At 42.4% G+C, this 26,987-nt stretch overlaps 1 protein-coding gene across 7 annotated transcripts in view; it reads right to left on the bottom strand.

The window, feature by feature from the left end:
- Window positions 1–26,987, bottom strand: part of Elf2 (E74 like ETS transcription factor 2) — a 90,096-nt gene that overhangs the window by 30,082 nt on the left and 33,027 nt on the right. The window contains exon 2 of one of the 7 annotated variants that reach the window (XM_041659096.1): window positions 17,899–18,000. The exons of the other annotated variants lie outside the window; for them this stretch is intronic. The gene's annotated coding sequence lies outside the window, so the exon portion shown is untranslated. The remainder of the gene's footprint in view (window positions 1–17,898; window positions 18,001–26,987) is intronic. 7 annotated transcript variants of the gene reach the window in all.

Genomic DNA, 26,987 nt, shown 5'->3' with positions numbered 1-26,987 from the left:
ATGAACTGATTGTATGTACACAGAATACTGAATAGATAATACCCACCAGTACAATAATATGTTTTTATGAAACTTTATGCTAATAAAATGTGGCACCTGAATAAAAGTCTGTAAATCACTAGAAAATAAACACACGCATAAAGCTGAAATGGCAAAGTTCTACAACATAAATAGTGAAGAACTTAAATGTTGTCCAAATCTTCTCTACTCAAAAAATTCCAAACTTGAATACCTTTTAGGTACTACAAAGTTCTCAATTTTAGTTAATAGACAACTTGTTGCTGAAAATGGGAAAAATAAGTGAAAGCCACATGTATTATTTTTGAGCCCATTGTTATCTTGATTCTAAACCTACTTAAGGACAATGTGAGAAAATAAAATCATGTATGAGTATACATGCAAAAGTTAAAAACCTCCCAAAGACAGAACGAAGAACAATGACAGTGGCATTCATTCTCAGACTGCAGTGGGGTCAAGATTTGAGCATATCCATAAAGGGGAACATGACTTATCACAGCAACAGCTTGAAGTAACTGGTAACATGTATGCTGAGTAACGTGCATGCGTATTAAGAACAGTGCTTGCTAAAAGATATAGGAAACAGATATTCTTTACTCAGGATATAAATATATATATATATATATATATATATATATATATATATATATATAATCAGGCATAAACAGAAGAATACACTAATCAAATTAAACTGGATGCTTCCATGGGAGTTAGACACAAAGAACCGGAACGCTCTCTCTGTAGAGCAGGCTGGCCTTGAACTCAGAGATCTGCCTCCCTCTGCCAGCCTCTCTGCCTGCCTCTGCCTCCCACGTGGGCCCACACCACCAGCACAGCCTCTCCTTTGTTTTGCAGCACTGACTCTATGTACTGTGTGGTTTCTAGGCTCTCTGCTCTGCTCGATGGATCTTTTCATGATAACATGTCAGCACTGCTGTCCTGTCAACTCATTTTTAATTAAATAAATAACAATTTAATACATGTTTAATTTATTTTTTTTATTTTTTGGTTTTTCAAGATAGGGTTTCTCTGTGTAGCCCCGGCCATCCTGGAACTCAGTCTGTAACCCAGGCTGGCCTAGAACTCACCTGCCTCTGCCTCCACCTCTGCCAACACCACTGGGCCTGATTTATTTTCTAAAAGAATAATTCAAAATTACTCCACTTAAAAATTTTATATGTAAAAAATTTTATTCTTTCCTTAATCTACTTTAAAAAATATTAATTATATGGCATTTTGGCTGTACGTGCCTGTACACAGTAACTACAGAGGCCAGAACAAGGCAGGAGATGTGTGGGACTGGAGTTACAGCAAATGGTGAGCTACCATGTGGGTTCTGGAAAAGGAATGCGAGTCCTCTGTAACAACACTCGGTGTTCTGAATTGCTGATCCATCTCTCTAATGCCTCTTTTTTTATTTAAAATTTATTTCCATAAGTTGTTAATTAAAAGATATTACATCACTTTTCCTCTTTATCTCTTCATGCCATCCCTTCTGAAATCCTCCAATTTCTTCCTTGTTAAGTACCAGGGAATAAACATGCTGAAATACATGAGCAAAAAAAAAATTTATATGTATGAGTATCTTTCCTGAATGTAAGTCAATGTACCAAATGCAAGGCATGTATCTGCAGCCCCAGAAGAGGGTGTTGGATCCCCTAGAACTTCAGTTACAGATACTTGGAAACCACCATGTGAATGCTGGGCTTGGAGCCGTGGTCCTCTGGAAGAGTAGGGCTCTTAACTGCTGAGCCATCTCTCCAGGTCCTCTCTTCTAAGAACTCTCTGTATCAGCAGTTCTCAACCCATGAGATACATGGCCCCTTTGGGGAACCACCCCCTAAACAACACTTTCACAGGGGTCACATATTAGTTATCCTACATATCAGGTATTTACAGTTCATAACAGTAGAAAAATTACAGCTTTGGGGCAGTAACAAAAATAATTTTATGGTTGGGGGTCAGCACAACCTAAGTAACTATGTTAAAGGGTTACGGCATTAGGAAGGTTGAGAACAATTCTCTATATAGCTCTAAACCTTGAATTTGCCTGACTTCCCAAGTACTGAGATGACCAATATAACCCGCCAGGCCTGTATTTTATATTTCCTACAGCTTCAGATCCTTTTCTCCCTCCGTTGCTTTCCTTCTGGGGCTAAATCCAGGGCCTCATGAATACGTAGCACACACCCTTCCTCCTGGCCATTCTTTGTGGGCAGGACAAGTCCACACCTTTGTTCTTTCCCAGAGTTGTCTAGAGCAGTGGTTCTCAGCCTTCCTCAGCTGCGACCCTTTAATACAGTTCTTCATGTTGTGCTGACCCCAACCATAAAATTTTCATTGCTATTTTATAACTGAAGTTTTGCTACTGTTATGAATTGTAATGCAAATATTCTGGGGGATATTGTCAGAGGGGTCATGACCCACAGGTTGAGAACCACTGGTTTGGACTCGATTGAGATCCATATTTTAAAGAGTTTGTCAAATTCTGCCCAAAGCAAATCTGCAAGGATTCTGACTAAAAGGAAACTGAGTTTTAGATTAGCTGGAGAAGGAAGACCAGATTTATCATCATCAGTTTTCTTATGTATTTTTTAATTAAAAAAATTAAAAGAATAGGGGCTGGAGATATGGCTCAGTGGTTAAGAGCATTGTGTGCCCTTCCAAAGGACCCGAGTTCGATTCCCAGCAACCACATGGTGGCTCATGACCATCTGTAATGAGGTCTGGTGTCCTCTTCTAGCAGGCATATATGCAAACAGAATATTGTATCCATAATAAATAAATAAATATTTTTTAAAAAAGAATAAATAACTTTGATCCAGCTAGGTTTACAAAGAGAGACATTAATGTGGTAAACAGGTCACATGTACGGTTGATTTATTTCATTAGGTACCTAATGAAAAATTTTCTATTTGATTTGGATTTTACCATGAGATTATGTCTTTTTCTTACTGACCACTGTGGCTGTACACAGCAGCCCTGGTAAATTCTTCTTCATCTTTGTATGATGAACTTTCATAGCGACTTTAATCGTGTATACGAGTAGTAGTCTTTTAGATTTGAAGTACTAACCCATTTGCAAAGAATAACAGGGTTTTTTTTTTCTCTAAACCCTTTAATGAATCTATGCGATACTAGGAAGTGAACTCAAAGCTCTGTATATGCGAGGCAAGCACGTTACAGCTGAGCCACACTTCAACCCTACTTATTCTCTTCCGTCATCAAGACTTTCTTCCTCTGCTGGCTAGTTTAACACAACTTAACACACTTCCAGAAGAGATAGCGACTGAGAAAATACCCCACCAGACTGGCCTGTGGACACACCTGTAGGACATCTTCTTAATCAGCAAGTGATGTGGGAGGGCCTAGACCACTGTAGGTGTGCCACAATGGGCAGGTGGTCCTGGGGGTAAATAAGGAAACAAGCTAAGCAAGCTATAGGAAGCAAGCCAACAAACAGAGCCCCTCCACGTTCCTGCCCTGTTTGAGACCCTGCCCTCACTTCCCTCAGTGATGCATGTTACCTGGCAGTGTAAGCTCAAGTAAGCCCTTGCCTACACAAGTTGCTTTTGCTCATGGTCAAGGTGTTGTATCACAGCAACAGAAACCCACACTAAAATAAAGCACCCCTCTATATGCTGTGGGAATTCATTCCGCCAATAGTTTTGGGGTATCGGCCTTAGGGCGTGGCTTCTGTCTGCAGACGTGATCTCTTAGCACCAAATGTAAGCGGATAAAAAGATATCAAAGATTGATTAGGAAGCACTCATGAATTACAATAAGGTAGAGAGCTGGCCGGGCAGTAGTGGAGCATGCCTTTAATCCCAGAACTTGGGAGGCAGAGGCAGGCGGATCTCTGTGAGGCCAGCCTGGTCTACAAGAGCTAGTGCCAGACAGGCTCCAAAGCTACAGAGAAACCCTGTCTGGAAAAACTAAAAATAAATAAATAAAGAAATAAATAAATAAATGAAATGGTAGAGAGCTGTCAAGGTCTTCCTTCTGCCCTGGGGTGAGTGCAAGTAGCAATCTCTGACCTCCACCCTCTTCCTTATGAGGATCACATCCACAGACAAAAGCCATGCCCTAAAGCCAGTACCTGCTAACTATTGGGAGAATGAATCCCCACAACACTGCTATATGTTATAGCAGGAATGCTAGTGTTGACATCCTTTTCTCTACTAAATGATATTTACTATAAGTTGTTTTTTTGAGAAAGTCTTTCTTTTTTTTTAAATATTTATTTATTTATTATGGATACAATATTCTGTTTGCATATATGCCTACAGGCTAGAAGAGGGCACCAGACCCCATTACAGATGGTTGTGAGCCACCATGTGGTTGCTGGGAATTGAACTCAGGTCCTTTGGAAGAGCACGCAATGCTCTTAACCGCTGAGCCATCTCTCCAACCCCGAGAAAGTCTTTCTGTATAAACCCAGGCTGCCTTGAACTTGAGACTTGCTTCCCAATCATGAGCCACCATGCCCAGTTTACTGTACATCTTTAATAATGTCCCTCATGAGGTTCCAATTAAGTCTTTACCCTTAGTAGACACCAATTTTAACAGATGAGTGTTGGGTCTATTGAAATTGTTACATGGGCATTTTTCCTTTAACCTACGATCAGGGAAGAGTGTCCTCGGAAACTTTATGCTTCTCTTTACTACATTTTAAAAACTTTATTGTGGGGAGGGAGAGTCAGGCACGCGCCACGGCACATATGTCGAGGTCAGAGAACACGTGCTGGAACTCAGGACACTCCTCCCGCTCTGTGGGTTTCAGGGAGTGAACCCAGGTTACAAGCTTGACAGCACGTGCTTTTACCCGCTGAACCATCTCACAGCCCTAATTTCACTTCAAAAACTTCTAGCGGTTATTTTCTTATTTCTCAACATTTCATCCGTGTATAAATTGTGTTCTAATTACTCTCCCTTTTCACTGCTGTTACCCCCCTTCTTAAAAATCCCGTCCCATATTAATGGTTTTGGTGGTTTTGTTTTGTGGACCACTGAATTTCATGATCTATGTGATCAGGGGTTTGAAACTATCCACTGGAACTTGGTGGGCTCACCAACAGGTACACAGTTCAAAGCAATGACTGCCTCTCCTAGAATGTTTCAGCAGCCCAGTAGTTCAAACCGGAGGGAGGGCAGGGACCCATGAGCCCATCCCCCACCACACCTTCCAGTTGGTAAGTCTAGTCGTGCAGCTCCTAACAGGTAACTGCATCTTTTGTGAATGTAAGACATCGATGGCTGTGTCACGCCCAAGGTGGCATTTGCACACATCCTTCTTCCTTGTCTTCCAGCTCTTACATTCTTCCTACCTCAGATTCCAAAGTGTTTCCTGAGCCTCAGGGGTGGTGATAGCAATGACCACTCATCCATCACTTACTCTCAACACCCAGAGAGCTATGGGTCTCTACTCTTCTCAGCAAAGAGAAGCTTCTCTCATTAAAAGGCAGGGTAACATTTACCTATGGGTATAACCCAGACACTCATAAGATATTTAAAAAATAGTAATAAGTTCCCTTCCCCAGCCATGCATTTTTGATGAGTTTTGACAAGGTCCCCTCTTGTGTCACCAGCCTCAAATCCAAGCAGAGAAAAGTGGACAAACCTTGCCTAGTAGGTTGGTTTGGAAGTTCATGGCACTCACATCTACATACAACTACTGCTGCCTTTTCTCCCGGCAGCGGCCTGCATGGTGCAGCGGCCTGCATGGTGCAGCGGCCTACATGGTGCTGTCCCACACTATGGAAGCAAGGCAGCAGACAGGAAGTTCCTAACTCAGTCCCGGCTTTTCGCCAGATCTTGCAACCCAAGAATAGTTTTCAACAACAGGCTCTTACAACCTAGTTCAGGCAGGTAGGCGAGAGAAAGGGCAAGAGTCTGTTTTGTTTTAGGGGACTCTGGGGTCCTAACCAACAACTCACTCAGAGGTAGCCACACCTGATTAGAAACTTTTGTTTGGTGAACCAAGGCTCTAGGAATAGCACTATCAGCCAAGCAGGACAGCTTCAGTCTTTTCTATAGGAATATTTAATGGTTAGTCTTTCCTCCTGCCCCCACAGTTCCCAAAATTTTTAGCATTATCTATCTTATAAGTTTACAATTCCTTAGCAGTAGCCTGATCTTGTTTTTTATTGTTGTTTTTGTTGTTATTGTGGGTTTTTTTCCTTTTTTGATTTTTCAAGACAGGGTTTCTCTGTGTAGCTTTGGGTTTTTTTTTTGGTTTTTTTTTTTTTTTTTGGTTTTTCGAGACAGGGTTTCTCTGTGGTTTTGGAGCCTGTCCTGGAACTAGCTCTTGTAGACCAGGCTGGTCTCGAACCTCTGTGTAGCTTTGGAGCCTGTCCTGGAACTCACTCTGTAGACCAGGCTGGCCTCCACCTCACAGAGACCCACCTGCCTCTGCCTCCCGAGTGCTGGGATTAAAGGTGTGCACCGCTGGCATCGGGTCTCTTTCATTGATTTTGATGTTGTTGCTTTTATCTTTATTTGGTTTTAAGGTTTCACATATCTTGTAATTCCAGGACTTAAAGAAGGTACAAGGCAGGGAAGATCAGGAATTCAAGATCAGACTCAATTATACAGGAAGCTTGAGGCCAACCTAAGCTATGTGAGACCCCATGCCAACAAGAACAGAAAGGAAAGAAGGAAGGAAAGAAACAAACCTGTAATTGGTTCCCTCAGGTTACTTTATTTAGTTTTATTCTATTGTTCCTTTATTAGCATCTAGGTATGAACATATGCTCTCTATATTAATCTTTTCTATTTTCAAAAATGTTTTAGATTTTTTTTATTTTTCTGTGTATGTTTTGACTACATGCCTGGGTCCTGCTGGGGTCAGAAGGGGGCATCTGATGCCCTGGAACAATAGATATGGATGGGTTGAGTCTCCATCTGGGAGCTGGAAACTGAACCTTGGAGTTCTACAAGAACAAGAAGTACTTTTAAGTACTGAACCCAAGAAATAAATTTAGAGCTACAGTATTTTCCAGTAGGTTCTGTTTGTCTTTTTTTTTTGTCATATTCATTTTATTGTGTGTTTCTATGTACTCGTGTAACCATGTTTATGACACGGTAAACTTGTGGAGGTGACTTGTCAGAGGTCAACTTGGAGGGGTTCTCTATTTCCACCATGCAGGTCCCGGTTTTCCAGGCTTGGTGGTAAGCACCTTTACCAGTGACCATCTCAACAGCCCCAAATTCTTTTACTTTTAAAGGGTTTTCTTTTTTTCTCTTTCTCTTTTTTTTTCTGTTTTTGAGACAGGATCCCTGGCTGTCCCGGAACTCACTCTGTAGACCAGGCTGGTCTCAAACTCAGCGATCCGTCTGCCTCTGTGCCCCAAGTGCTGGGATATAAGGTGTGTGCCACCACCACTGTCCAGATTTTTCTTTTTTAAAAAAATTAATCTGTCTGCGGAAGTGTATTCTGTATGAGTGTGGGTTTCTCTCGAGACCACAAGAGGTGTCAGATCCCCTAGAGCGGGGGTTACAGCCAGTTGTGAGCCACCTGAAGTGGAACCATGTTGGAAACTGAACTCGGAACCTCTGGAAAAAGCAGTAAATGTTCCTAACCAGCTGGACTATCTCTCCAGTATCCAAAGTCCTAGTAAAGCAACTTGCTTACAACTTGGTTTTGCTCTTTCTACTGCACAGCTGTGTTGGTAGATGCATAAGTTAATGATTATACTTCCGAACTGTTCCTCGCACCTGTTTAAAGATATTCATGATAAATTCTCTTTATCACTGCCGCTTCCTTCAGTTACTATTTTTCTAGCGAAATGTTTATCCATTTAATAAATTTTATTTTTTTCTGTTATTTGTCTCCTGTTTCTACTATCTGGTCTACATTTGTTGAGCCTATTATAAATATATATTTATATATAATATAAATATAACAAATTGTTTAATTCATGTCATTACCTTAACATGTTTTAAACTTATATTATACTGATTTGTGATTTCAATATCCATCATTTTCTACATTTGTAAGGTTGAATGAAGTTTAATTTATCCCCTTATCAAACCTACAACGTAGTATCTTACAAGCTATGTTTCTTGTTTTTTTTTCCTGTTTAGAGACATGATCCCATGCTATAGCCCACACTGCTTCACCCTCCTGATGGAGGGCCACAGGCACGTGCTACCGCTCACGGTGTCAAAGCTCCACCGTCTGTTTTACTCACCCTGTATGACTGGAATCCCTTGTAGCCTTCTCTATAACCACACCTGCTGCAGCGGCTGAGTAGCTGCACTGCAGCTGCATGGCTGATCAGTCTCTGGATAAGCCACAGACTTCTTTTTTTTTTTTTGGTTTTTCGAGACAGGGTTTCTCTGTGGTTTTGGAGCCTGTCCTGGAACTAGCTCTTGTAGACCAGGCTGGTCTCGAACTCACAGAGATCCGCCCGCCTCTGCCTCCCGAGTGCTGGGATTAAAGGCGTGCGCCACCACCGCCCGGCAAGCCACAGACTTCTCAGTGCGCTGCTCTGGTTCATGACCTCTCCTCAATAATTAAAAAAATCATCTATTGTGACTTTATGGAGCAGATCATACAAATTTAATCAAATAAATGCGAGCACAATAGAGCTGGGCAAAACTCCATAAATACATGAATTCACATAAGTCTGCTTCATCTGTTCTATTTGAATCCAACAAGTTCCACATCCTTGAAGTCAACCACCTATATGAGAATATTTGAGAGGGGACTGCATTGGTACTGACCACAGACAGTCCTTTGCCTGTCTGAAAACCACTCACAAAACATCTGTGCTCTACGAGGTGTCAGAACGACACGCGGTACGAAGAACACAAAGGTTAGTCAGAAACACTGTCGTTCTCTAGAAGAAAACTGAGTGGCAGTGAGGTTTGTTCTTCAAGACAAGCTCTCATTATGTAGCCCAAGCTGGTCTTAAATTCACAATCCTTCTGCCTCAGCCTCCCAAGTTACAGCGATTACAGCTTCGCCCATAGAAGTTGGTATTGAGGGAGAGAGGATCCTAGAATCAGAGCACCAAACAGCTGGGCAAGGCAGCACATGCCTGTGATCTCACACTGAGAGGCGAAAGGCAAGGGAGGGTGCGGAGTTTAAAAAACCCTCTACTACACTGGAAGTCCGAGGTCAGCCTGAGCTACACGAGACCCTGTCTCAGAACAAAAAGAAAAAACTGTGTTTCCCATCTGCCATTGTTGACATCAAAGAACACCCAGAAAAGCACATAAGCACCAGCAGATGGCACCAAACCACAGCTAGACTTAGAATCAATTTGGCTAATTTAGAGCAACTGGGAGAAGCCAGCACTCACATTCTCACCCCCACGCTCATTCACCTTCGCCATACTTTTCTTACTCTACACAAATGACCCAAGTCAGCTCACCACTCGACATTAATAACACATTTCCAAAAAACGCAAACCATCTCATGTGGCTTGAATTGTTGGAAAGTATTTACTGCCTCATGTATTACCCTGATTTATCCCAAAGCTGTAGGTGCTAGTCTATGATAAAAATGCCGAAACAAAGTGAAGAGCGGAAGGCAATCTGTTCCAGGAAGTAAACAGCATATGCCAGGCTGAATTAAGGCAATCCCTGCTCTTCCAAAGGACCCCTACTCTGGTTCTGAGCACACACATCAGGTAGTAAACAACCATCTGTACCTCCTGCTCCAGGAGACTCCATTCCCTCTTCTGGTCCCCAAATTAACACGCACACATGAAGCTTACACTCAAAACAAAAATAAATACTTTTAAAAAGAAACCATAGCCAAACAGTGGAGGCGTGTGCCTTTAATTCCAGCACTCAGGCAGAGGCAGAGGCAGGCCAAATCTCTAGAGATCAAGGCCAGATTGGTCTACAAAGCCAATTCCAGGACAGCCAGAAATACAAAGAAACCATGTCTCAAAAAGAAAAAGAAAAAAAGAAAGAAAAAATGCTAGCAACTAGCATATGCCAAGACCCAACAAAACTTTTTATTTTTTTTAAATATTTATTTATTTATTATGTATACAATATTCTGTATGTATGCCTAAAGGCCAGAAGAGGGCACCGGACCCCATTACAGATGGTTGTGAGCCACCATGTGGTTGCTGGGAATTGAACTCAGGACCTTTGGAAGAGCAGGCAATGCTCTTAACCTCTGAGCCATCTCTGCAAACCCCCCCCCCCCAACAAAACTTTTTAAAAAGTCCTGAGTGTGGATGCCTGTGGAGGTCAGAAAAGGGCACTGGATACCCTGGAATTGCTGTTAGACAGAAGCTAAAAATCAAGCCTGGGTCCGCTGGAAGAGCAGCCAATGATCTTAACCACTGAGCCACCTCTCCTGTCCAACACCCAACAGAATCTGGATTAATAGAAGAGTTAAAGGGAAGGTGCTAGAGAGATGGCTCGAGGTTAAGAGCACTGGCTGCTCATCCAAAGGTACTGAGTTCAATTCCCAGCAACCACATGGTGGCTCACCACCATCTGTGATAAGATCTAGTGCCCTCTTCTGGCAGAACACTGTGTACTTAATAAATCTTTTAAAAATGTGAGTGTGAGCCGGGTGGTGGTGGCGCATGACTTTAATCCCAGCACTCGGGAGGCAGAGGCAGGCGGATCTCTGTGAGTTCGAGGCCAACCTGGTCTACAAGCGCTAGATCCAGGACAGGCTCCAAAGCCACAGAGAAACCTTGTCTCCAAAAAATAAATAAATAAATAAATGGGTGTGTTTTTATGTGTAGAGAAGGAATAGGATACAATTCGCCAGTGTGATGCTTGAAGGTGTGCTCTTGAGCTACTGACTCTCCGATATTAAATACCTGCTCTACACTTGGAGGAGTTAGTTAGCCTGGTGTTACTGAGAGTAAATAATGTTAATATATAAAACCCTCAGCACTATTCCTAGCAATATAATAATGAGACTTCGTATGTTAAAAAAAGGTTGTTTTTTATTTTTGTGGTTGCTTTTGGTTTTGCTTGCTTTTACTAGTTCCAAGTATATGAAGGAAGCAAATTTCAGTGTCTTGAGCTCCCAATGAAATCCCAAGCATAGTAACACATGTCTATAATCCCAGCACTCGAGAGGCAGAAGCCAAGGCATGAGGGAACCTGCCAAAGGGGTGGGGTGGTGGCCCAGCTGTAGAATGCTTTCTTAGCATTTGCAAGGGCCTGAGTATAATTCTCAGCATTGCAGAGGAAAATAATAACCTACTGAACTTCATCCTGTGTGCAATTAAAACTCATTTGAAAGATCTTAAAGAAGGAGAGACAGTGAGACAGAAAGAACCTAAGACAGTTTGACAACTCACCTTAGGATATGTACCTCCTTTGCAATGCTAGGTATTTGCTTTAGATTTTAGAACATTCTAAAATAAGATTCATAGGCTTCACCCTATGGCCACAAGCTCCACAACACAAGAAGACTGAAAATGCTCACAGTGCTAAACAGAGCGCCCACAGTGTGCTTGCCTTCTTCCCAGGAAAGTGCTCTTTTACCAACCTGAAGAAACATTTGCACAAAAAAAGATATTCACAGACGCTAACCTCTTAGCACCCCAATCACCTTCCAAGATACTTGGGTTTTAAAAGCATCTGTTAAAAATAAAACATGACATTAAGTATATTAAAAATTACCTGCTAGCTGGCAATTATAAATGAAAAGAGAAACATTCATGCATTCCATTTGAAAACTCTTACATTTTGGAGGATTTTAATAAAAGCATCTTTCAACAATTAAACAGAGTTCTTACTCTTCCCCCTAGAACCACTGGGTATTTAAACTTAGTAATCTGTGAATGTCAGAAAGCTAGCACACACCATGACGATTTGGATCCAAAAGACCACACACAGATTCTCATGCTGAGTGTTCAGTCCCCAGACACTGGGTAGAACTCTTCTGGGAAAGCTCTGAAAACTTTAGCTTGGTAGTAACTTTTTCTTTCTTTTTAGACCTCTTCTCTTTTTTTTTCTTTTTTCTGGTGTCTTGCTTTGTTTTGTTGATACAGTCTTACTTTGTACTCCTGGCTGGCCTGGAACTCAGAGATCTACCAGCCTCTGCCTCCCAAGTGCTGGGAGTAAAGACATGTACCTGAACACCATCACTCTGCTTAGATTTTTGAAACAGGAACCTACTATGTAGCTTAGGCTGGCCGCCTCCAATTTACAATCCTCCTGCCTCAGAGTCTCAACTGGTGGCATTACAGGAATGTATCATCATACATGAACTATTCTGGAAACTTTAGGAGGTGGGGCCTAGCTGGGGGAACTAGGCCACTGGGGATGGAATCTTCCTGGTGTCTTGCTCCTGTCCTTGTCTCTGCTTCCTGTGCACCACACGCTCCTGCCTCTACAATGTTTTGCCTACACAGATGGAGTCAAGCAACATAATGTCAGCTAAATAGCATTCAATTTTAAAATGTTTTATAGAAATCTTCTGAAAAGGAATAAATGGTAAGGTCCCAAAGCAATGCTCTACAACAAACACAAGGAGACCGTAACAGGAGTCAACCGACTGAGTTTTTAACCCTCTCAAATGCTAGCTCAACACAAGCCTTGAACTGGACTACAATATCACTGAAATTCCCTCCTACTACAGATTCTTTAAATCTCTGGGTTTAGCCAGGATTTGTGGCAGATGTCTGTACTCCTAGCAACTGTCTATAATCCTAGCAACTAGGCAGACTGAAGCAGGAGGTTGAGACCCATGAACTACATAGTGAGTTCCAGGCCAGATTGAGCTCTGGAGCCAAGACTCTGACTCAAACATATACAAAAATAAAAGCAACTCAAGGAATTCTAAAGGCTAACAAGCATTCCCCAAAACACCAGGGCAAGGTGAGAGAGAGAGCAAATAGGTACAGCAAGTACAGAGAGAAGAGTGGGCCTGCCCTGAAAATAGTACAGAGAGAAGAGTGGGCCTGCCCTGAAAATAGTACAGAGAGAAGAGTGGGCCTGCCCTGAAAATGGGCTCGGCTTTATTAAACAGGTGGGTGCCTGTGCACAGACAGAGGCCATGGAAGTGAGAACTGCTTACTTGAGGAAGGTCTCAAAAGACTCACAAATGAGTAGGGTATTCATACTCGCTCATCTAATAGGGCTGAGCAGGCAGGCATGCCCAGGACCTGCAGCTATTCCAGGAACTTGGGGCAGGGACTGAAAAGGAAGCATTGTAGCCAGTCTTCTTTATTTAAAGAAAAGCATCGTGGCAAACATCTGCCATGGTTGCTATTACCCCTGCAAAGGCCAACAGCACTTAGGGAGAATGCTTTCATTACTTTTCTACTGCTGTGATAAGACACCATGACCAAGGCAACTTATTAAAAAAGCATTTATTTGGGGTGTATGGAGTCCATGACCACCATGGTGGCAGGCAGGCAGGCGTGGCACTAGAACCATAGTTGAGCACTCAAATCTTGAGACGGAACCACAAGGCAGACAGACTCGGAATGGTGACAGTCTTTTGAAACCTCAAAGCACCCTAGTGAAGCACCTTCTCCAACGGGGGCCACACCTCCTAAACCTTCCCAAACAGTTCCACCAACTGGGGACCAAGTATTCAAATATATGCGCCTATGGGAGCCACTCTCACTCAAACACCACAGGAAGCACCCGAAACAAGCAGGCAAGCACACTACCCTAAGCTCCATCTGCCACTACTAATGCTGTTATTTTTTCTAGTTAGCATTTGATGGACCAGCCATTTCAACTACCAAGAAGAAATTCTCCTCTCTTCCTCTCTCCTCTCTCCATGTTTTCAAGACAAGGTAGAAAGAGTTCTTAAGTTTGAGATATTATAGCCGGAGAAATGTGTCCCTGCAATAATGGAAGAAAAAGTCACCCCAAATCAGTAAAAAAACTAATGCTTCAGGGGTCAGAATAAAATGAAGTGTCTAACCATCAACACAGAACAGACTTAAGTCCTAGCCTTCTCCCCAAATAGTATGACAGGCTCACACCACATTTGCTGCACAGTATCTGTTAGAAGCAAAGACGACAAATGTCAGAGCCGGGCGGTGGTGGCGCACACCTTTAATCCAGCACTTGGGAGGCAGAAGCAGGCAGATCTCTGGAAGTTCGAGGCCAGCCTGGTCTACAAGAGCTAGTTCCAGGACAGGCACCAAAGCTACAGAAAAACCTTGTCTGAAAACAAAGAAAGAAAGAAAACAAATGTAAGTCAGGTGCCAAGGACAACTGCATATGCCAGGAAGTAAGACTATCGGAGTTAAGCCTGGATTCTAGGATACTTGACCCTTCATTTTCATAGACCAGCGTTCCAGCAGGGAGAAAGAACCAGTAACACATGCAGTCAGGCTAATTCACACTTCTATAGGGTGAGGCTATTATTTTAAACAAGGTGTCACAATTCCCTGTCATTTCGGTACTGCCCTGCTTCAAGGCTATAATTTTTATCACATATTTCGAAGTCCCTATAAAAAATAAGTGATACAATAAATAAATGTACCACTGTCACACTACCCGAGTAAATGATCCAAGGTGTCTCACTCAGTTTCCTCTATTCTTTAGTAAGCACTGTTCTTAACACGCTTGCATGTTGCTTAGCATGCATCTACCAGTTACTTGAAGCTTGTGTCTATGGTTACTGTAATAAACCATATTTTTCCCATTTCTAAGAAACTGCTGTTGAACTAAAAGTTCATTTCTTTTTGGCAACTAAAATGGCCATGTAAGATCTCATACTAGTCAGACTGCAGCCCATGGTTACTATGACAACTACAGTACAAGAGTACACCAGACTGGGTGGGGCTTACCCACAATCCTGCCAAGATTTACTAATTCCCATAAAAAGTCAGCGGGCACCTGTTGATAATATTTTGTCCATGTTCTAAATACTGTATGTTACATTTTTTCATTCCATCAGATATTTTTACATACATTTTATTGTGCAGGCAGGCCCTTAAGCAGAGTCTTCCATACTAATTATGCTTAGAGCACATAGTACAACAGAAGGCCCAGAACACTGTCTCTCCATGCTGCCAGTGAAAATAGAAACACCTGATTATTTGTATTAGGTGCTAAAAAATAGGAAAGGGTCAAGACACTGTTATGATGTAACAGAGGCCACCACCCTACACAATCCATCCAGCTCAACAGACAGATGCTATGTCACCCAGGCCACAGGAGACCTACACTCAACAGTGTGTAAAGAGGACTGATGACCTACACTCAACAGTGTGTAAAGAGGACTGATGACCTACACTCAACAGTGTGTAAAGAGGACTGATGACCTACACTCAACAGTGTGTAAAGAGGACGGATGACCTACACTCAACAGTGTGTAAAGAGGACTGATGACCTACACTCAACAGTGTGTAAAGAGGACTGATGACCTACACTCAACAGTGTGTAAAGAGGACGGATGACCTACACTCAACAGTGTGTAAAGAGGACTGATGACCTACACTCAACAGTATACAAAGAGGACGGATGAGGCGCTGGGTCCTCCTCTTCCGCCTCAGCCCTGCACAAAGCACCACTTCTTCACTCCACAGGGAAGGACACCTGTCCAACCATCCATCTCCGCTGCTACCATGTTCACGGCCTACGACTGGAGCCCAAACCCGCAGAGGCAGAGACTCTGTCTCAGTCTCATGTACAGTACTCAATGTTTTACCAACTAAATTTGCATTGTTTCGATTGGCAGTTCTCTATTTCCCTTCAGGAAAGCTCAGTACTCGGATGCTTTAGAAGTCTGTCACTCCCCTTTATCCCCACACTGAATCTCTTTCTGCAGCTCAGAGAAGCCACGTTCCTCCAGCCCCCTTCACAAATCACTTTCCCAGGGAGCCATTTCCTGATCTCCCTCTAATTCCCACGTTTAATGTCTCTGTAAACTGCACTAACTTGTTTAATCTTTTCTACAAAGCTGAGAGCCCAGTGAGAGCAAAGGCTCCTGTCCGCCACATGAAAAGTCATGTCTGACCTGGCACACGGCGAGTCCTCAGTGAGCGCGGGCTAACGGCTCAATGGACTTGCCTACAAATCTGCTGAGAAAGTCTCCTTAGTCACAACCCAGGACATGCAGCTTGTCTTCCTTGGCATCGCCAGAGAGAAGATGAAAAGAAAAAGACGGGGTTCAAAGCATGAACAACATTAAGCACTAAAGTTAATAAACCTGACTTGTGTTAGGATTTCCGCAAAATAAGCAGACTTTAGCTTTTCTTGTCACAAAGACGTCTGAGATGACAGCTGTATTACTCTGCTCCAATATTAATAACGTTTGTAATAAATACTGTTTTATAGTGAAATTGGAAGAGCTTTTAGCAGTTCTATCTTTATTAACACTTTCTGCCTGTGTATGATGTATGTATCCTGGTGTGCATTATGTATGTATGCATGCACATTCATGTGTGTGCATGTACCAGAGTGGGGTAGAGGCCAGAAGACAACTTCGGGTGTTGGTCCTCACCTTCCATCTTGTTTCTGAGACAGAATCTCATCTCTGCTGTTTTCTGATTCATGACGCACCTCTCCAGCCCCCATTACTTTATAAAGACAAAAAAAATTTTTTATAGTGACCTATTTTCTAACAAACTTTTTATTCCTTCTCTATAAAACATGTTTATATAAATAGTACTTAAAATAATTCCTTTTCATTTCTGCTCACAGACTGTTTGGGGTCATTTTCCCCTTTATGTGTGTCTATGTGATACTCACTTGTACTTGGGTACCCACAGGGCCAGGCTAGGACTTCAGGTTATCTGGAGCTGGAGTTACAGGTGGCTGGAGGCACCTGGATGGGGGTGCTGGGAACCAAATTCAGGTCCTTTGCAAGAACAGAAAGCCCTCTTAAGCACGGAGCTTTTCTCCAGCCCACCTGTTTTGTTTCTAAGGTAGGGTCTAACGACACACCTCATGGTGGCCTTGAACTAATGATTCTCCTACCTCAGTCTCACAGGTGCTGGAATTACAGGCACGAGCCATGACACTCAGCAAAGGTTTTGGTTTTTAGCATCTTGTCTTAAAAGACAGTGAAGAAGTCTAAAAGCACATGTAACAACTCCCACACTTGCAACCTGCCCCATTTTTCATAAACTGGACGTTTTATGCCGGGCGGTGGTGGCGCACACCTTTAATCCCAGCACTCGGGAGGCAGAGGCAGGCGGATCTCTGTGAGTTCGAGGCCAGCCTGGTCTACAAGAGCTAGTTCCAGGACAGGAACCAAAAGCTACGGAGAAACCCTGTCTCGAAAAATCAAAAAAAAAAATAAATAAATAAACTGGACGTTTTAATGTCTAACTCCAAGTAACTGGGAATGAGAGATTGGGGAAGCGTCATAATTATATCATATTTTACTAATTCTAAGATGCACTTTTCACATTCCACACCTCTGATATCAGAATGGGTCTTATATCGACAGCCTCTTATTGTGTGTAGCCGGAAGCATCTTTCTCCTCCAGTGGTATAAAAGCAATGGTATTTAACCACTGATGGCCTCAGGCTAAATGAGACTTGGATATTAAAATATTAAAGACTTCCTCCAGTAATGCTTTCTAGATCATTTTAGTCACAGTACAATTATAATTCAGTGATTCCAGAAAGAAAACTCAACTAACTTTGAGGTTCATGTTTTGCCATTTCTACAACCAACCCCAAGGAAACAGACAATTGAAAGAAAACACTTTTAAAGGATTTAGAAAACATGTGTATTGGAAGAGGGAACAACAGAAGGAGAGGTCATGAGGGTAGCTTCAAGGCCTCCCAGGCTCAGGCGGCCCTGAGGACAACAAGGGTAGCAAACTGCTTAGGTGAAGACACTACTTATGATTTCTGCTTAAGGAGGAATCTCTCAGTCTTTAAATAAAAACAGGATATAGGTAGATGAAATAACCGCAATGAAATATAATACCATAAACATTCTTAATAAATTAAAAGCCAACCTACCAGCATTGTCTTCCTCCTGGCTCAATCTGTTTCACCTTCAGGTAATCCTAGGACTGGGGCTCCTTTTCAGGTCCCCATTTCTCAAGTCGATCTTCTACCTCCCTGTGGCAACAATATTTTCTAATTAAAAGAGTCCTTTTGTGCCACAGGGAGGATTTCTGATGGTATAACAAATACAGCAATTATCACAGCTCATCATAAAGTCAGACTCATCCTGAGAGTCTTCAAGACAGAAATCCAGCTTCTGTTAGTTCAATGACAAAAGCTGACCTTATTTTTCAAACTGTGTTTATAAATCTCAACTTTCATTTATTAAAAAGTATCCATTTATTAAATTCTATAAAAGTTCTTATTCTAACTTTCAAGTAACCTTTAAATACATTTTTTTTCTCACTAAGACAGTTTTGAATATTGTCTATATTTTTATTTACTGGCATTTGCGAGTGTGCACGTGGGCATTCACGTGCCAGGCAGGACAGTGAATGGAGTCAGAAGCTAACGTAGAGGAGTCATTCTCTCACTCCACCATGTGGAGTCATCAGGCTTACGGTGGCAAGTACTTTTACCCACTGAGCCATCACGCCAGCCCGTGAAAACAGATTCTTTAAAGGTTTCTTAGTAATTAAGTCCAAGATAACCTTTTATGCCTCGGTGGCTACATACAAAGCAAAGTCAAGCCATGACTTCTCAGGAGAGAGATTCAGGAATCCAGCATATCACTTGTGATGTGCTCTACAACAACCACAGGGAAAGGACGCGGCAGCTACAGAAAGCAGTGCTCAAATGAGCACGGCAGCACAGGCCAGTTGCTCCAGCTACGTGCCAGGCTAGGGCAGAAAGACAGCTCAAGCCCGTGGTTTAAGTCCAACCTGGGCAGCATGTAAGATTTGTATCAAATAATAATAATATTGACTTTTAAAAGATAAAAACGTGCCGGGCGGTGGTGGCGCACGCCTTTAATCCCAGCACTCGGGAGGCAGAGGCAGGCGGATCTCTGGGAGTTCGAGACCAGCCTGGTCTACAGAGCTAGTTCTAGGACAGGCTCCAAAACCACAGAGAAACCCTGTCTCGAAAAACCAAAAAAAAAAAAAACGTGTCCATACTAAATTTGTGCTACTTGGATTTTAAAAGTAGCAGTCCCGTCTCACTAACAGTGGTGACTTTCAGTCTGTCTATTCTTAGTATAATTCCCCATTTTCCCGCTAATCAGATATTGCATTTATTGTTAGAAAAAAATCAAACTTAGGGTAGCATCAAAAGTACTAAAACCAACAGTGACTATGAAATATAACTCATATACATGTGGCATTACATATTTGTTATAATACTTTATATATTACCATGTTCAGGTAATTTTGACTTTCAAAATTCTGAACTAATATTAGGTCAGTCAACAAAGAAATACTGAAGATTTTATATAAATGACATCCTTTTCTCTCTTCCTTCATTTGTCTGAAACTGGATCTGACTCCATGTAGCCCAGGCTAGACTCACTCACCATCCTCCTGCCTCTGCTTCCCAAGTACTGAGATTGCAGGCACAGGCCACCACACCTGGACATAAAATGGTTCTTGATTAACTAAAATAGTAATGTCAAACTATTGGTTTGGCTTGTATTTTCTCACTACCTGTCACACGTTCAAGACAAAAGGAAACACACAGATACATACAGACACAATTTTGAGGTTACTTTTATCCTACTGCAATGGAAAAGTGCACATATAAGAACAATATAAGAAAGTAAACCCAGACAATATAATGGGAAATCAGAAGAGTGAATAATGGTGGCCATGACAGCTGCAGAACGCCGCAGGTACTTGGGCACCGAGTATATTACAGATGAGGAAACAGAGAGGAAGCTCAGTATACTTTGAAAAGTCCTTGTGAAAGGCAGGAAGGAAAAGAACTGGGAGAGCAGGTTCCACAAGTAAGACCAAACATAAAGGACCTACTTCTGGTGGCTCAAGGGCCACTGAGCTTGGCAGAGAGTGGCCTTTGAAATCTAGCAAACAAAGAGCTGCAGACAGACTGACAGGTGCAGTGAGCTGCAGACAGACTGACAGGTGCAGTGAGCTGCAGACAGACTGACCGGTGCAGTGAGCTGCAGACAGACTGACAGGTGCAGTGAGCTGCAGACAGACTGACAGGTGCAGTGAGCTGTTGACAGACTGACAGGTGCAGTGAGCTTAGACTGACAGGTGCAGTGAGTTGTAGACAGACTGACAGGTGCAGTGAGCTGTAGACTGACAGGTGCAGTGAGCTGTAGACTGACAGGTGCAGTGAGCTGCAGACAGACTGACAGGTGCAGTGAGCTTAGACTGACAGGTGCAGTGAGCTGCAGACAGACTGACAGGTGCAGTGAGCTGCAGACAGACTGACAGGTGCAGTGAGCTGTAGACTGACAGGTGCAGTGAGTTGTAGACAGACTGACAGGTGCAGTGAGCTGTAGACTGACAGGTGCAGTGAGTTGTAGACAGACTGACAGGTGCAGTGAGCTGCAGACTGACAGGTGCAGTGAGCTGTAGACTGACAGGTGCAGTGAGTTGTTGACAGACTGACAGGTGCAGTGAGCTGTAGACTGACAGGTGCAGTGAGCTGTAGACTGACAGGTGCAGTGAGCTGTAGACTGACAGGTGCAGTGAGCTGTTGACAGACTGACAGGTGCAGTGAGCTGCAGACAGACTGACAGGTGCAGTGAGCTGTAGACTGACAGGTGCAGTGAGTTGTTGACAGACTGACAGGTGCAGTGAGTTGTAGACAGACTGACAGGTGTAGAGACTGCAGACAGACTGACAGGTGCAGTGAGCTGCAGACAGACATGTGCAGTAAGACAAGGAAAAACGGCAAAGAAAAATGCTTGCTGAAGGTACGTGTTTGCTTTGATTTGTTTTGTTTCCTTGTTAAACATGGAAATGAAAGGAAAATACAACAGATATAAATGAAGTTAAATGTTCTGACTGAATGCACTACAGACCTGTCAAACCTGGAGGCATATAGAAAGTTGCTCATGAAGTCAAGGAAAGACTTATTTAAGATACTGTAAGTATTTCTTTCATGATGTCCTTACAGCCTTAAATAAACACTTTGAGAAGTTTAAATAAGCCAGCGAGTGCTACGGAGAAAAACTGAAGACAGAGATAGCCAAACGAAGGCAATACTCTTTCCTGCTACAGAAAGATGCTTAGAAGAAAAAGCAAAATTCAGTCACCCAGGACGATCTCTCAGATTTGCTTTTATAATTCTTCAGGTTTTCCAAAATACAAACAGTTCTGAACCCTCATTAATTCTGTATCACTTTTTTATGCATCACAAACGCAGCCTTGAACTATCCACCCCCATAGGGCCAATACCGTTCCCCTAAAAGATCTAACTCATTTCCACAGCCTCAAGTGAGGGTGATTCCCAAATCTATGCCGCAGTTACACTCAGCAGCTTGTCTATCTGCCCCTAGCTCTTTCCCACCGCACTCCATCCCAGGAGAGTAGCTGCATCAAGGGGCCTCATATAGCTTCCTACCGGGCTTGTTCAACAGAAAGGCTGAGGGGAACTAGAGGAGATTAGAGGTCTTCATCCCTGGCTCTCTCGCTATGGCATGCCATATAACCAGGTGCCAGGTTTTCCCAAGGTGATTCCTTTTCCAGGGCAACTGCTTTGCATTTGAGTGGCTGAGTAGTTCCTCCCCTGAGCTCTGGAGCCAAGAATAGAAAGAGGCCTGCTGCAGAGTGCTGGGGTGCTGCTCTCCTTCCCCCCTTCTCACTGTGCTGAGTTTCCTTCACTAAAACTTCCCACAAATTAACCTAATAAGAATATGCCATTTCCTTTGTGATGGAGCCCTGGTCGTTCCTGTATGCATCCGTAAATACCTAAATACTCCTTCCTAGATACTTTATTTTCACACAAACTCAATGTGACTATTAACAAAGTCGCCTGCTTCTCATTCCACAAACCTCTACAGGACGCACTGTCTCTGTCATAACATGGGTGACAGTTTTCGTGAGTATGCCCCTCCTTTTTCGGGTGAGAGCTGACATGGGTGATGTTTATGTAGCTCTTGGTTCCTACAGCCACTACTTCAATATTTCCTAAATCACCCTTCAAGTCACAGCAGCCAGCCTTCCTGCTTCTTTCCCAGCCATTTCTATTTAAACTGTATTTCTTTACTTATGTACGGTACTTGAGACTGAACATACGGCCTGGCACATCAGGTAAGCACTTTCCAACTAGGCGACATCCCGGTCCTCTACCCAGATGCCAGCTTCACGGTAGTGCGTCCTCCAGCAGAGCCTCTGTCCGTCCTGCGCCTGCTTATCTGCTTAATTACTAACTCTTGACATCCAATAAAACTCATTTCTTATCTCTATATTTTAATGTAAACATTAAAGACTGTATTGTCACATCTCTAGAGAATCCAATGAGCTCCTCGCTCTCATCGCATCCAGCTGTCAGCAGGCCCAGTGCTGGGGAAGAGCACAGCCTGTTGAGTTATTTCGAGCCTCCAGAGACAGCTCCCCTCCACACTTACTGCACTCCTAAGGCTCTCTGTGACCGCCAATCTGACCCACCCTCAACAGCTTACTAGTGGGCTAGATGAACGCGCCTCTTTAAAAATTTTACAAACGTAGTTTTCCTGACAACATTTAAGAGGTTGTTGATATCATCGCTAAGCCTTGAGAGGAAACTGAAGACTTCCAAAACAAAAATAAGCATAGACAATAAATACTATCAAAATGAGAATCCTTGTACATACGAGGTAATGAAAGGCTAGGATCCTACTCCTGCCTGCTTAACACTGAGGACAGTGTTTCTGGCAGAGGTGAGTGGGTATGGAAAAATAAAAGAAGAAAAACCTCAAGGTGACCACCAGAGATTACAGAATAAATTAGATTATTTTAGGCTGATAAAATATGAATTATAAGCCATGAGTGGTGGCACACACCTTTAATCATAGCAGTGGGAAGGCAGAAGCAAGCAGATCCCTGTGACTTCAAGGTCAGGGGATCTAGAAATCCAAGTTCCAAGACAGCCAGGATACACAGAGAGATCAGACCCTATCTCAAAAAACAAAAACAGGGCTGGAGAGATGGCTCAGTGGTTAAGAGCATTGCCTGCTCTTCCAAAGGTCCTGAGTTCAATTCCCAGCAACCACATGGTGGCTCACAACCATCTGCAATGAGGTCTGTCTGGTGCCCTCTTCTGGCCTACAGACATACACACAGAATATTGTATACATAATAAATAAAAAAATTTAAAAAAAAAGACAAACGCACAAGCGCGCGCACACACACACACGTTATAGTTTAAAAGGAGTCTAGGAAATATTTCCTAGCATTCGACAAGAAAATCCAATTACATATATTTTTTAATTGTATGTGTTCGTGATGTGTATGGTATGCATTCACATGCCAGGGTGCCCAACTGGGGTCAGAGGACAACTGTGTGGAGCCAGTTCTTTCCTCCAACTCAACAGAGGTCCCGGGGATCAAACAGGTCAAGTCGCCAGGCTTGCAAGCAAGCATCCAAAACCACTGAACCATCTCCCCAGCCCTTGTTCTGTATCTTAATTCCCCCAATCCACCAAATAAAATCTGAGGCCTTGTACTCCTTTCCTTTTCTGCTCAGTCAATTTCTTTTTAAGCAAGTTTAGAATTTAAGTTACAAGCTTTTGACATCACAAGGAATGGCCGACCCTCCATCCTAATCCATTACTGACTGGAAACGGACTCAGCTGAGCATTGGCAACTCTTGCTCACCGGTGTATTCCAATATAGGAAGTAAGTCCACTTAAAGAGACTGGTTCTTTAGGGGCTGGAGAGATGGCTCAGAGGTTAAGAGAACTGGCTTCACTTCCAAAGGTCCTGAGTTCAATTCCCAGCAACCACATGGTGGCTCACAACCATCTGTAATGAAATATGCTGCCCTCTTCTGGCCTGTAGGGACATATGCAGGCAGACCACTATATACTTAATAAATAAATAAATCTTAAAAAAAAAAAAAAAAAAAAAAAAAAAAAAAAAAGAGACTGGTTCTTTAAAGAAGAAACAGAACCAGGCTCAGATTTGCTGATACAACTCTTGTTCACCGGTGAATTCTAATATAGGAAGTAAGTCCACTTAAAGAGTGTGGTTCTTTAAAGAAGAAACAGAACCAGGCTCAGATTTGCTGAAACAATTATTTGGAGGAGTGTGGTAGGTGCATAAAACAAAAACTATCCTATGGCTATTAATTATCCTTGTAAAGTCATGAAAATTCATGATCAAGAATGGAACTAAACATTTAAAGTGAAGTCCGGAGGCACTTTTTACCATTTCAGAATAATGTGATTGGTCTAGCATTTCCTTCTACTGCTTAAGAAAACCCAATCTGAACCAGGCAGTGGTGGCGCACACCTTTAATTCCAGCACTCGGGAAGCAGAAGCAGACAGATCTCTGTGAGTTCGAGGTCAACCTGGTTTACAAGAGCTAGTTCCAGGACAGGTTCCAAATCTACAGAGAAACCCTGTCTCAAAAGACCACAAAAAAGAAGAAGAAGAAGAAGAAGAAGAAGAAGAAGAAGAAGAAGAAGAAGAAGAAGAAGAAGAAAAGAAAGAAAGAAAAAGAAAACAGAAAAACCAATCTGAAGAATAGTATTGAGAGTGCATATGGCACAGCATGCAGGGCATATCTCAGGAGACAGGGCAGGAAGGCTGTACCAAGTTCAAAGCCTGGAAAGGGTACCAGAGAGACTCGCAAAATAAAATAGTATTAAATATCAAAAAAAAACTTGTCAAAAACAATTACAGTATCAGATTATAATGGCATAACGAAATCATTACAATACAAAAATAACTTGCTTTTCTCCACATGGGTTGTCATACTGGGCTCAGGCTGGCCTTAGACCCACAACCTCGGCCCAGGCTCTGGAGTAGCCCCATTACACCTACACTCCAAGCTCCAATCCTCTTTCCAGTGTCACAGTCAGTAACATCTCTGTCCTGTGAATGGAATCCTCCTCGAATCCTTAACCTGTTTACATTTATTCCTTACTCAAATTGTTCTACATGAATTAATTCAATTAACACAGAATTTGTCATCAGTTTCACAATGGCACTTGTCAGCCTGCTCTGGCACTCTATACACTAAATACCCGAATGTATCCACTTATGCAAATCCTGCACTGTTGTTTTTATTTCTTAAAGTTTCAGCTTCATGCCAAAAACGCCAATCATTTTTTGGGTTTTTTGTTTTGTTTTGTCTTGTTTTGTCCTTTGGGACAGTGTCTCTCTATGTAGCTCTGGATGGCCTGAAACTTGATATGTAAACCAGGCTGGCCTCAAACTCACAGATCTCCCTGCCTCTGCCCCAATCCCCAGTGCTGGGATAAAATGTGTGCCCACTATGCCTAACCCCAAAGTTACCTAGAAATTTCAAACAAATTCTCCTTTTGTGCATTCAGCTTAAGCGATCATATATTTTAGTGTACAATTGGTGCTTTATCTGGTTACGATGGCATAATAGATGGTTAATATGATTCATTACAGTATCTACTCCAAAATGTCACTGTATTTAGTACTTTTAGTTATTTTACCTCAAAAAGAAACCTCAGGTCTAGAGAGACGACAGTGCTGCCTGCTCTTCCAGAAGACCCAGGGTAAAGTCCCTACTCACATAGCAGCTCACAACTATCTGGGATGTGTGCATCCATCAGTCCCATGGTATCTAATGGCCACTTCTAGCCTCTGCAGACACCAGGTACACATGGTGCACAAACATACATGCAGGCAAAACACTGCTACACATACAATTCAATAAAGTAATAATGGAAGCTACCCCTGAACTTCTGCCTTCAGCCTGGAAAACTCGCACGCAGAAACAAGCGCCACCTTCCGGAGCAAGACGCCACTGCAGACGGCAGTGCTGAAGTCAGACCCAGTGATGCACACTCCACCTGAGTTTTGCTGGCACAGCATATTGTTCAGTAAGCAAGGCAGCTTCTAATCTCTAAGCTCAATTTTTTAAAAAAAAAATGAAACTCAAGAACAAAGTGAGCCTTCTAAGCTAGCAGTACTTAGAAGACACCACTGGGCATGGCAAATGTTTAAAAGATTTCCAGCCAGTGAGAAGGATGTAAAAGAAGGATGTAAGAGCACCAAAGAACTGAGTTCCCTCCCTAGGACCCACATGGTGGAAGGAGAGAACTGAGTCCCACAAGCTGTCCTCTGACCTACACACACACACACACACACACAGAGAGAGAGAGAGAGAGAGAGAGAGAGAAGAAATTTCACTAGGATTGCAAACCAATAATAAGATTTTTTTTAAAACATTAACATTGGGCTGGAGAGATAGCTCAGTGGTTAAGAGCATTGCTTGCTCTTCCAAAGGTCCTGAGTTCAATTCCCAGCGACCACATGGTGGCTCACAACCATCTGTAATGGGGTCTGGTGCCCTCTTCTGGCCTGCAGGCATACAGACAGACAGAATATTGCATACATAATAAATAAATAAATAAATAAATATTTTTTGGAAAACCATTAACATATTATGATAAATTTTTATTACTATGTAAGTCACTAAAATTATAAAGGGAAAATATTTTCTTCATAGTCATAGAAAAAAAGGATTTCTCTAAGAATTACACACACTAATTCCCAACTACATCATATAGCTAACAAAATACAAACTGATGGAAACACCAAGATGCCGAAGACAGAAAAGGGGGAGGAACATGACAAGCAAAGATGCTTCAAATTGAAGAGAAAAAAAAACACTGCTCCAGCAATGCTGAGTCAAAGGAGGGCTCAACCGGGTATAGAGGGTAAACACTATCCTTATGGTTTTTAATTATAAAATATTGGTCGTGTACTAACCTACTAACTCTATTTGTAAATAATAACTGAATACCTGTAGTCCCAGAAAAATACATAAAACTACTTTTATGACTGTTAAATATCAAAGACCTATAATGTAGGACTCTAATCTATTTATATAAAATGTCTTAAACAAAGATTTTACACCAGTTTCCAACCTACGCAAAACAACAATTTAAAACAGGTACTTCGGCTTAAGATTCCCAGCAAGAGTAATACTGAAGCTTACAAAATGAGTTCTGG

This window comes from Microtus oregoni, unplaced genomic scaffold (genome assembly GCF_018167655.1).
Source record: "Microtus oregoni isolate MIOR12 unplaced genomic scaffold, Mior012 000010F_ref0000083, whole genome shotgun sequence".
Lineage (NCBI taxonomy): Eukaryota > Metazoa > Chordata > Mammalia > Rodentia > Cricetidae > Microtus > Microtus oregoni.
The sequence above is the reverse complement of the archived record's forward strand: the minus strand, read 5'-3'. Positions and strand labels throughout refer to the sequence as shown.